The sequence below is a fragment of the Haliotis asinina genome, chromosome 7 (genome assembly GCF_037392515.1).
Source record: "Haliotis asinina isolate JCU_RB_2024 chromosome 7, JCU_Hal_asi_v2, whole genome shotgun sequence".
NCBI classification, from domain to species: Eukaryota; Metazoa; Mollusca; class Gastropoda; order Lepetellida; family Haliotidae; genus Haliotis; species Haliotis asinina.
Window position 1 is genome coordinate 47,266,969 of NC_090286.1, and position 12,742 is coordinate 47,279,710.

General features: G+C 39.6%; 1 protein-coding gene across 3 annotated transcripts in view; it reads left to right on the forward strand.

Annotated features, from left to right (window-relative positions):
- The window catches only part of LOC137291023 (prostaglandin E2 receptor EP3 subtype-like), an 81,723-nt gene that overhangs the window by 12,671 nt on the left and 56,310 nt on the right, over positions 1 to 12,742 (forward strand). Inside the window, exon 1 of one of the 3 annotated variants that reach the window (XM_067822273.1) lies at positions 8,648 to 8,696. The exons of the other annotated variants lie outside the window; for them this stretch is intronic. The gene's annotated coding sequence lies outside the window, so the exon portion shown is untranslated. Of the gene's footprint in view, positions 1 to 8,647; positions 8,697 to 12,742 lie in introns of those variants that run through there. 3 annotated transcript variants of the gene reach the window in all.

Genomic DNA, 12,742 nt, shown 5'->3' on the forward strand with positions numbered 1-12,742 from the left:
TATTTTGCAGAAAAAGGATGGCATATTGTACAACCGAGAGTCCTCATTGCAGAAAAGCGACAGCATAGTGCACAAAAGGGAATACATGCTGTAGTACCAAGATATCGTATTGTTGAAAAGAGAGGGCATACTAGAAAACAGTTGGAATCAAAGCATGGGGATATACTCATATTATATTATTCAGAACAAATTGTTTACAATGGTGTTAAAGTGAACCTAAAAATAAGAATAGAACAATATTCATTCAAAGATATATTTCAGTGCCATGATAAGTAAGATATCCATGCTTACAAATGAATCAAAACACTGATGGTCTTTCAAAATGTCCACGGCTTACAAGTATCAGATGGATTATGGGGGAAGGAAAATGGGGTCGAATAGTGTCATAAGCTGGAGTTGGTTTCTCTGGAAATACCAAAGTTGGCGACCAGTAGTTTTTGACGTTGTGCTTGTGTAACATCATAAGCTGTCACAGTTCGATTTGTCACATGGATTCGATTCATTTTAGAGCCACCCACAGAGTCTATCACTATGGGTAAGTGAAGGCGTTCAAATGTTGATGTTAAAATGGTACTGGTACATTTTCACAGAGTTCTTCCCTTTGTTTTATGCTCCTACGCCTAATGTACTTGGGTATATGAGCAGTTTTAAACGCTGTTGCTTTATTTACCTATGTAAACAGTATATTACAGAAAGAGGTAACATTATGACCACTGGAATGCTGATTTAGAGCATTAACGTCGTGCAGCTCATGTTTCAGTTCCGCGATACTCTGACATTTGACTTGCCTGACACAATTACTCTATCTTATATGTATAAGTTCACATATTGCAATAAATATCACATTGTCTGCGTTTTTCAACAACCCGTATCCCCTATCACAGGTAATGTGAATGTCTGTTCTTCACTGCTCCAAACGACATTCGATATTTTCATAATGACTCTTTTTGCTACAGGCCGGGACCGATGAATTATTCCTTAACAGACATTCTAATAATTGCAACAGAACTAAATTTTGCAAGGTCACATGACATGTAAAAAATAGCGAAAGGCGACAACAAAGTAATGATTATTGAAGGACCTTTTATTCTGAGGTCCAATATTATGAGACAAAACATCAGAACTGGTCTGTCGATTTCATGTGACAGTGTAAAATTTAGTCTGAAATGGAATCATACGTACTGTAGTGGATACTGCAACAATGAACATGAATGTTCTTTAACTTTGTTTGAGCAGTATATACTAAATCACCTTGTCTTCCATGTAGTTTGTATATGTTTAACAACACTACTGTTACTATGGACAGAGCTCACGGCAAACACCAGTACTGTTGAGTGCTAATGTAACCCAATGCTATAACATTGAGAACATTCCACAGGGAGGTCAATAACAATACATTTTATCTCTCAGCTTGTTGTCACGTGACAGAAGAGTCCCAAGAAAGTCATTTTGGGATCATCGGTCAATATAGTTTGTGATATTTGAGACACATTTGCTCATTCATGCCTACGACTGGATGCGTCGGAACAAGGACAACTGATATTAGATGGTCACGTATATTCTAAACTGGGATGTTATTGAACAAATTATCTTCTTTGTGAGGACTGATTAGGTATAGAGCACTCAGCTGGATTATGTTATTATAGGTCGTAACGGACATGATGTTTGTTTCCATAAAGGCAATTAAACAAAATTGTTACATGCTACAACGCTCTGCATTTAGAAATGAGTTTGAACCAGGGGTGGTGGTTAAAGCGTCCGCTCGTCACGCTGAAAACCCATGTTCCAATCCCCACATGGCTACAATTTGTGAAACTCATTTCTTGTGTCACCCGCCGTGTTATTGCTCGAATATTGCTGAAAACTGCGTAAAATTAAACTCACTCACTCATTCTGAACCATGACATTTTAAAGTAATGATGTGTGCCGGTGCGCAAATTAATCAGTTTTTTTGTCTCGATGTAGCATAGTAATGTTTTTTGCGTGAACGTTTTCGTAGATGTACACACAGTCTAAACATAAATCGCGAGTTTTGGGAATTGGCTCACTTGGCAAGAGGTATGACTATACCAACCCCCACACAACACAACACCTGAGTGAAACGAACGGGGAGTTTAATACCCGCATTCACAGGCTGATTTGTTACACAATCATTCGATAATAGTATGGGTACAATTATAGTTATCAATCAGCTTTCAAAGAACATAAACATAGTACACTGATTCGTTTTAGACAATATATTAATTAACGACACACATTCAAAACATATACAACGTAATGTCATCATTAAAAACTCTACACATCAAGTCAGAGGGCGTTTTTACAATCTACATAGCACATTGTTGCAAAACAGTATTCACAACGTAATACAATAGATAACATTTACTAGACAGCCACCCCATGATTTGTGACTGTCATCCGAATTATATACCTGTTCCAGCTATCGCAGATAATCACGTTTACAGATAAAACTTACGATAATGCTGTTATTGTGAACCTTTGGTTATGTCATTTAGAAGGACCAAGGCATCGATGGCCAGTCGTGAGTATACCACGAGGGTATACGTGGCACGCACGTGAGTTGACCAGCGTGAACTACAAACAGCCGTACAGACAGATACATGCATTGCACCTTAGTTCTGTTAGCTTTAGGAGATACTGGTCGCGGATTAAGTCTGATGCTTGTTGTCACGGTGACCCTTGACAGGTTTAACATTGAAGAACGTGGTCAGTTGGTCTGTATATTTCCAGTTTTCAGTAACACATACCGTTATAAGATATTGGTAAAACGCTGTCCAATTTTCCCGTTTTAATACATACACATATATCGAATAAATGAATACGAAAAAGTGTTCTCGAAATAGGCATATGATTAAAGCAAAAATTCAGCATGTTTATCATTCTGTCATCAAGCCTCATAAAATATGCATAACTGACAGGTCATCAGTCGCGTCACAGGTGGCACCGTCATCGAAGGTGTTTATTGGGACTCTCCCTCGGGCGTGCTAGAGACCTGTGATCTAGGGGCTCTAATCTTTGTTTGACCTGATTATGTTTCAAGGCTTGTCGACAACGTATAGACCGACGGACGCTTAGTCTCTGAACACACACACACATACACACACAGATACACACACACAGATACATACACACACACACACACAGAGAGACACACACACATATATATAATTTTGATTGTAACAAATAACCAATATAAACTGAAAAGGAGCCCCAGAGCCCCAGGGGGGCCATATATTCAGAAACTAATTATAACATCTGCATTAGGGCTAAACGTGCTGGGGCCATTATCAGTTAGAAGTAACATCATAAAAGTATCAGATAACTGTAAATGTTCCAGACACATTTATTGGTCCTCGTGTTAGCTCATGCTGTCATAGCTTCATGTGTCCCATCTACCAGTGCCTAGTTGTTAAAAACATGCAGCCCACAATGTCACTTGCAGACTTGCAGACTTGCAGACTGGCCAAGGTGCAAGATCTGTCAGGAACACGAATAAACTTACCTAGGAATTTGAGCTTCTCTCTAAATCCAAATGTTTCCTGTTGTGCAATGTGAGAAGAGGATATAGTTAACCCCTATTTTGAACCAAACCTTCAGTGTAACTAACATGATTAGCTTCTGCCTTGTGTTTGAACATGTTCTGGATATTTCTAGACACTAGATATATCCTCACAAGATTTCACCTTTGGCTTCACTGTTGAACAGTTCGACAAAGTGAGACACACACTGGATGACGTAGTGTCACACAATAATTATAAACCAGGAATGAAAGAATATATTGCTTGATTTAATTACAATTAAAACCTTAACCAGGTGGTTAAGTAGGGAAATTAAATGGTTAAGGGAATGTGAGACAAAGCAACGCATTGTCTGAGGTAAGTGTCTGAGGCATGCATCACTTCCTGCATCCGTTCTAGAACCTGATCATGAGTCGCGTTTACGAAGCTGAATACTTGGCGACAAAGCCAAAACACTCACTCACTTCAGCCGCCACATGCACATTACCCAATCCATTCCTGACGCACTCACTCCGTAGATAAGGTGACTTTAGGCCGTATCTCTAACACATGTATAGGGTCATGTTACCCCAACTGCATATAACAGCAACACAGCTTGAACTGGATAACTTCTAGCCTGAGTGCAAACCTAATTTCAACAACGACCTATATGCAGAAGAAAATATTGTGGAACACATATTCTTGACAGAGAGACACGCTACCAACTGCGCCTACAGATAACCATACTGTAAGTGATGAAGAAAGAACGCACCTTCAGCTCACTGATTTGAACTGATATAGCACGAACTTAAGGTAAGAGACGGAAATGGAGTATACGTTACGAGTAGGGGAATTTAATTTGGGGAAGTGTGCATATTTCGTGAATGAGTCAGCTAATGCTTCTTTTATGAATTGCCCATAAGTGGACTTATCATGAAAAACGGAAAATAACTTAATATGTCTACGTATATGGGGGATTTCAGAAAGGATTAAACTTCACCCACTTCGGGTAGATAAACGCCACTTGTCATGGTTATTTCGTAATGGTTTTGTTCAGGCGAGTGAGTGAAGGTTTATTAAATTATCAAATCGACTCAACTTCTTGCGTGTAGAGCACCGCCCTTTTCAAGCGGTCTCTTGTTCCTGAACACATTGCGTTGATGCCACTGCAGGTTAAATGTCGAACAGTCGTTCACTGTCTTACATCTTTAAGTATGTAAGACTGAATGACGCGGTAGTGCGTCAGGTTGATCACGGGTGGACCTGTATTTAGATATACTGAGGGGAAAAAAGTAAGGAATCGCATGAAAGCATAAATGTTCCTTTACTATTTGCAGGTCTATTCACAAGCTATATGATACAAAGCATTTGAAGAAACCTTGGGTAATAAATGAGATCTATGAAGAACCAATAAAAAGCAATAACACACACACAGAGAAAAAAAAGAAAAGAAAGAGAACATGAAACAGAAAACAACAAAAACAAAAGCACTATTAGACCTACACATAGGTGAAGTATTTTTAATACACCACATAAGCATAATAAAACCTTGAAGATATGCGAAAACGAAATCACGTATTTTTTTCCTACCATGGTATCGCTACTTCTAAACAACACGAAAGGATGTCCATTCACTCGAGTAATGACAGAAGTGTATCCCCTACACATTGTGTTGGGGTCAAACAACGCCTCCCGACTCCCCAGATAATTAGCGCTACAAGTATATACTGGTAGAGATAAGCCTTTGAGCCTGATAAACCAACCGATCTATCAAGGTCCCTCTGGTAGGGATGATGGTTCCTATGGGGCTGCTTATTGGCAACACACGAGCTTGTTAGCCCTTAAAGGTAGATATTGTGTAGGCCATTGACGCAGCCTGTTAAAATAAATTGTTCTTGATAACTGTGAATTGTTTCTATAGGAGTCGGCAGCGTGGACATAAATACAATAATTGCAATTTTTCTATAACAATGTGTTGAAGACGGACTGTATATGTTGTAATGCCATCCTATTTCCATATTTTACATGTGATCCCTTCGTAGTGTTAACTGTGTGAGAACGTCCATTTCCAAACGTTTATCGTTAAGCTCACTGACACAGGGAAGTCTCAAGGGTAACTTATTACCCTAGTGTTTTTAATTAAATTCACACTAATTGATTACTGAACGTAAGCCATAAGGATTTTAGAAGTTTTATAGGTGAAGAAAAAACATGTATTAATGGATAGTCAACTTCTTTATTGCAGTGTGTTTATACATTTGTTTTATAAATATAAGCGAGTTTATACATTTGTTTCATAAATATAAGCCATAAGTAACAATTTCCATGACTACAATTTTATATGAAATCTCTTAAAACAGTTCCTTGGTCTATTCCGACCATATATTGGATGTGTTTGTGAATCACTATCAGACCGTCAATACACCCGTTGTTTTTGAAACAGTATTTTGTCCCACCCTCACAAACTCATGCAAAGTAATTGGCAAGTCAGGATTTCACTGAAAAGCACGGGAACGTGTGGTACGTACACACCAGAGGAGTGATATACACATGGGAAAATGATAATTTTCAGTTCTCATTTGCTGAAAACAATGCACTTTAGTTTATCAGCACCACAACGTATCTTGTACCTTAATGTGCTCGCGTTTGATATTTGATTTCACGCCGCTTTGAGCATCGTGTCAGTTTGACGTAAACAGAAATCCTTTTGTAAACCAATAAATAATCTGTCATCAATAGCTCGCTCATGTCTTTCGTTCTGATGTCCGCACTACTCACGACTTGCACTGATGCATTTCCGAATGCATGACATCTAACCTGAACTATGGCAAGCAATAGACCTGCATCTCATGCTGCCAGTGTTGCAGCAGGTTCCTCATATTGATGGATTCCTCGATGGAATAGATTGCTAATGTATGACAATGTTAAGGATGATTTAGCGCTGTGGCCTTGTTCTCAAAACATGTTTACATGTTTGGGCACTTGTACTCTATCCTAAAATACTTGCCATAAAATATATTGGTGTTGTATGTTAATGATGTCGTAAAGAGACTAGATTTCCGTTGTGTGGCTGAATAATGATGTCAGTTGTTCTTTGATCATGCATGTAGACATCAGCGCATATGTGGTGTGCTAAAGAGTCGCGATAGCATTATACTGTGTAGTCTATAGAAGTGTGGCTGTGGTGTGTATAGGCTTTAGACTGAATGTGGGAGGTGAAAATAAACATACAGATAACACCTGTAAACATGGTTCATGTTGGCTATGACGATGGTCAACAACCCATGCTTGCCACAAAAGGCGACTGTTCTTGACGTAAGAGGCGACTAACGAGAGGCGGTGGTCAGATTCGCTGACCTGGTTGACACATGCAATTGGTTCTTAGTTGTGTAGATAGATGCTCATGCTGTTGATCACTGGATTGTCTGGTCCAGACTCGATTATTTAGAGACTTCCGCCATATAGCTGGAATATTGCTGAGTGCGGCGTAAAACTCAGGTCACTGACTCACTCAGATCGGCACTGTCCAAAGTTAGATGTAATCGTAATTTGGCAGTTAAAACTGGAACATACAATAAAGTTAATTACAGTGTAAGATTATGCTCATTTTCTAAACTAAAGGAGAAAAATGTTGCTGTGTATACTGGTTAAGTGTGAACGTTTTTCTGATCTAAGATTAAGATATATTCAGAAATATTTGACTGACTTTGATCCAAGCAACGATCTTTGGATGCAATGTGACATTCTTGTTGGTAAGTGGCGGTTGAGTTACCTCGTGGTAAACACATCATGCCTAAGATCATTTTCTTCCCATAGAGGTTACTCCAGTCATATCTTCCTACGTAACCTCTGTTCTAATACTGCCATATTTCGGTCATCAAGAAATCCCCATGCGGCAAAAAATCGCAACAAGAATTATCTCCCTTGTTACAATCCAATCAGAGCACGCGTTAAATAGACTTAGCTCCAATATGGCGGCACCCATGGAGTTGGTTCAGCAACGTGCGAAGGAAAGATTCGGTATTTCATGTTTAACTGAAAATCAGAAACTGGCAATAGAGAGTGTAGGGATCAAATGCCGGTATGTGTTTGTAGAAACACAAACTGGTAGTGGCAACTTTTCCCGATGCATTCGAAAACTACCGATATCTTGCGAATGATCACTCTTGAAACAATGTCTCTGATTGCACAACTAAGTCTGAATGCCTCCAATCGCGAGTCTTGAACTCTCGCACCATGAAAGGGCCGTATTAGAACAGAGGTTACCTTGGAAGATATGACAGGAGTAACCTCTGTGGGAAGAGAATGGCTTAAGAGATAGCTGAAGAACTATTTCGATTCTCTACGTGTGTAACAATATACGTGTAGTCTCTACGTGTAGCAATATCATTCCTCCTCCCCAAGTCCAGAAAAAATCTGCGGGACATGATCTCTACAGAAGTTTGTATAGTATGCTCTTTAAGTGAAAAAAGCGTGTTTGTATCTCGAAGCAACGACTGAAGTATATTAGTTCTTTTAGGAGGACGGGTTTTTGGGTAGGAACCCCAAAATCCAAACATGTTTAAATTGCGCTACCACCAACGCAACATTCTTCAGTCAAAAGTGAAAGGCAAGTGAATATTACATTAACACTTTTACATAGAAAGAAAGACAATACAGGCGATAAAACCAAGAACGCCAGAAATCTTCAACTGTTATCCAGTTTCATAACACGGTTTACCAGCACGTCGAAAGTAAGTCCTCCCTATTTCCAGAACACACCAAAAGCCAGCACCAAGAGGAGCCCAGGAAAACTGTACCAAATCCCCTACCCTACAAGTTGTATATGTGCATAGAGGTTTGTCCCAATTCCTTCCTTCAGACACCATGCAGGCACACACTGGCGGTCTTAGTGTTGTCAACAATCCTTCACGGAACATTATATAGTTCACATGATCTATTTTATAGAAATGTTGACACTGGACAAGATGCAAGAAGACCTATTGGATTACAGCACCCGAGTTTCAGTATCATTGATGTGTAAGCGACATGTAATCATTATGGAGCACACAGACGTCTTCTGAGTAAAGTGATTGTCAAACCGCCCTTCCGAGCCAGCTTGGTCGTCGATGTATTGCACTGCAGCGACATGTAGACTATTCATATTGAGGAAAAACTGGTGCAAACGTTTGGTGCACAGTAAGTACTGAACACATTATATAATTATAAACATTTAATCGCAAGATTCTAAAAACCTCTAATGAGTGTTATATGTGTTGAGCTGGGTGTGTTCAATGCGCTAGGCTTATTGGTTTGTGGATGTATGTTCATGTCTAATAGGTCTGAAAGCTGTAAATAGGTTGATGTAAGGCACTCCAACATTCTCGTGTTGCGGTGCAGAGTGTGTGTATAGAGCATGTCGACATACTGCCTTTAGCTGAATATATTTACATGCGGATAGTCGGCGACACAAATGTTGTGCTAACTATGCATGTGTATTCTCTTCAGTACAATTCGATGCTTTAAAATGTGGTCTCGCACGTTTACATTTTTTTTTCAATAATCCACCTTTTTAATCTTCTGTGTTGCTAAAACGTTCGTTCGTAACGTCAGAGGCCGGGTTTGATTCCATAATACTGCTAAAAGCTGCGAAAGCGATCCTCACTCATCGTCACATAAACATGTATCTGGTCAAAGAATAACATAATATCGTTGTGATTCCATACAAGTAGAGAGAGATCCCGTGTTTGTCTCTTTCTATGGTGATTCGTGAAATCCTGGGAAACAGCTTCGTAGAACGGGATGATGATAAAGATCGACTGGTTGGTTGCTTGAAACCTGGGACATTCCTGAACATAAATGTGAATGGTCTCCTGTCGACATTTTATTATTTCAAGCCACCGTGGTGATGGTGAAGTCTTGTTGCATTAGAAAGCAAACACAATTACCATTGAAATGTACACGAACCACAGACATCCAGTCGGAATTTTTGTCCCCATGCCTTGCCAGGTTTCTCTCGTGTCATATTCGAACTGTTGGATGGCTTTCACTCACAACATGATTAGAAACCATCCTCACAGTTGAAGGTGATGTTGCTTTTTACCAAGAATGCTTAGAAGCACGTATATGAAGACCCCTCCACACAAAAGCCTTCGGCAGTTCCAGGAGTGACAGAGGGGGTGGTGTTGTGGCAGCAAATCCGGTTACTCTCCCAATGCCAGTCAAGAATTTGTGGGTACCAAATCTGAGAAACCGAGAATTTGGACAAATTGGTACATGGGATGAAAGTGTGACATTTCGCGTAGTCCTCATATTTGTTTTCTTAAACAGTGTCAACCACATTTGTTACTGTAAATACGGAACAAGAAATTATATAATTTATGTAAATGATTTACTAGATTTATTTTACTGGACTAAATGTGTTGTTGACCTCGACACGCCCGGAATTTTACGATCGAATCATCAGAGAAATGCACGGAAATAAAATAAAATCAGGTCAGAAAGATGCAAACCACGTCCTCTTATGGGAATTAGTAAATATGAAAGACCGAGGGAAGAGCGAGCGTGGTGGGATCAGTTGTTGGACATGATTCTTCGTGCGACAGAGGGATTTGTCTTCTTCTACTGCTTGGTAATATCATCTTTTTATCATTTAAAACCAAGGGGCGGTGGGGTAGCCTAGTGGTTAAAGCGTTCGCTCGTCACGCCGAAGACCCGGGTTCGATTCCCCACATGGGTACAATGTGTTAGGCCCATTTTCTGGTGTCCCCCGCCGTGATATTGCTGGAATATTGCTAAAAGCGGCGTAAAACCAAACTCACTCACTCACTCACTCACTCATTTAAAACCAAACCCACTTATTTTCAACATAACGGCTGATAAAGATATTCCGTTACTGGGTGACTAAGCAGTTTCACATACAAGCGTACCTCCACGTTCATGTACATGTGGTCAACAAGCAGCACCACATGATGAAACGAAATCCATTATTAACCCCGGCTGGAAAATATCCCAGAGTCGACATTTGCTCCGTTATTTACTGCGACAAACAACGCTGACTTTGTAAATAGGGTGCAAGAAATATGAGAAAAATTACTTCATTACTAACCCAGAAACGATACGAATTGTTTCAACAAAGTCAGACTAATACTGACGTAAACTATGATCCTGGACATTTTACGACATCCATATGGATGACTTGCTAACATTATTACCAAACGCTGTATAACGGCAAAGTAGGAAACATGGCGGCTCTGTCGGAAACCGTTCTGTGATCTGGGGGTCTTTATGTCAAGCAATGGTTCCGGTATTCAGAGGAAAACCTGATTCCTACATTGTTCAGTGGATAGTTGATTATTTCAATAGAGGAAATCTATGCTGATGGTCCATTCAAGGAATTCTACCTCTCATAGGACTGGATAAACTGATTGATTGATGATCAAAATTATTGTCTACTGGAAAATATTAATGATCTTCTATTAGAAAATTGTTATCGACAATATCATCCCTCGACTACTGTGATAGAAAAAAGTGAATTGTCTCACACATTATAACGATCTAGGATTTGTTTGATTCTAAATTATGTTACAGTCGATGTGCAGTTAATAATACATTCTAACATGTCGATCCCCACCCATCAGTCATGTAAAGAATATTCATCTCTGACAGATGTATTTGATACATGTGCTCAAACTGACGTTTCCGATATCAATGGATAATCGATCGATATTAAGCTAACGATTATCGATCTCTAGTATCAACATTGATACCCAGCAAAACATGTCGGACAATGTGTAAAACATTAGCTGCCGATGTACCAAGCTGTCATATCCTCTGTTATCTTAGACATCAGTAATCTTCGTTGGTTCTGAAACGAATCGTAACATGAGTAAATTATTTAATACACCTGCAGGGGCGGTGGGGTAGCCTTGTGGTTAAAGCGTCCATTGGTCACGCCGAGGCCCCGGGTTCGATTCCCCACATGGATACAATATGTGAAGTCCATGTCTGGTGTCCCCCGCCGTGATATTGCTGCTATATTGCTGAGAGAAACCTAAAAGCATACTCACTCACTTACTCAAATAACTGCGGTTACCGTACATTATTATGTTTCCAAGAATGTGTTGCACAGGTAACCTGCACGATGTAACCCCCCAAACCAGCATAACGTCCAACCACATCAAAATCTCACATTCAACTATCCTTAAGAACTTAAACCTTTATGGGGTCACGGCCTGTTATTGTGAGGCCATATGTTTGCTGAGTCTTTGGTTTTACAACCCCCTTGATGGACGCTGGATTTGATATGTAATCTCTGAAGGGCCGTTTATATATTCGGAACGGTGCTTGAAGGTTCAGGCTACGTTTTGTATGGATCATTCTTGGTTATGGTTGTGCCCGGGAGTTCTTTGTATGTTCTGGAGTAAACACAGAACATTCTTTAAAAGGGAAGACGTGAAATTGCTGGTTTCAGGAATGTCAACTACGCCAGGTACGTTTCATCAGGTGGATGTGTTTTGTTTTATATAATGACAAAGCTATATCTTAGCTAAAGGAGACATATCATAGTAAACTGACCTTTTACTTAACAGAGATACACAGCTATTCGCAGATAGTCTGCATAAAAGTTTTTGACCAACCCATCTCTCTTTGTCGGTCTCAGACATCTTGAGTAACTTTGTTCAGTTTGTTTTGAGCAAATGACATTGGCCAAATCATCCCTAATAACCAATAAATGTTTTTAACGAAGTACATATCCCATATGCAAAATGTTTTTTTCCACGGGAAGGTAGATGTATAGTTGAATGGATATAAAAAATGGGGAAAGAAACCATTGCTGACAACTTGTACAGCCTTGAATTCTAAAGTGATCTCCATGCCCTCGTCATTAGCTGATGATTATAGACTTTAAACGCCTACTCACACAAGACCGTTAGTTTCTAATTACAGAATCATATGTCAAAATCCGTTTGAAGACTTTAAAACGCAGGAGGTGTTTAAGTCAATATTTCTGTGCCCTGAATTACAAAAATCACCTTGTTGAGTGGATGCAGATTTTACATTCAGAAACGTGCGCAGTTGGTGCAGCCGTCTAAATTTCCGCATGGTTTCGTTCAGTTTGACATTTAACCTTGGTAGCGAGGAACTGAGTTGAGTGCAGCTGCTTATATACAGTGTAGTCGCTGCATAGCAGGTAGGTAATGAAATGTATTATTATATTTGAAAGTTACAGTCTTGGGTTAAGG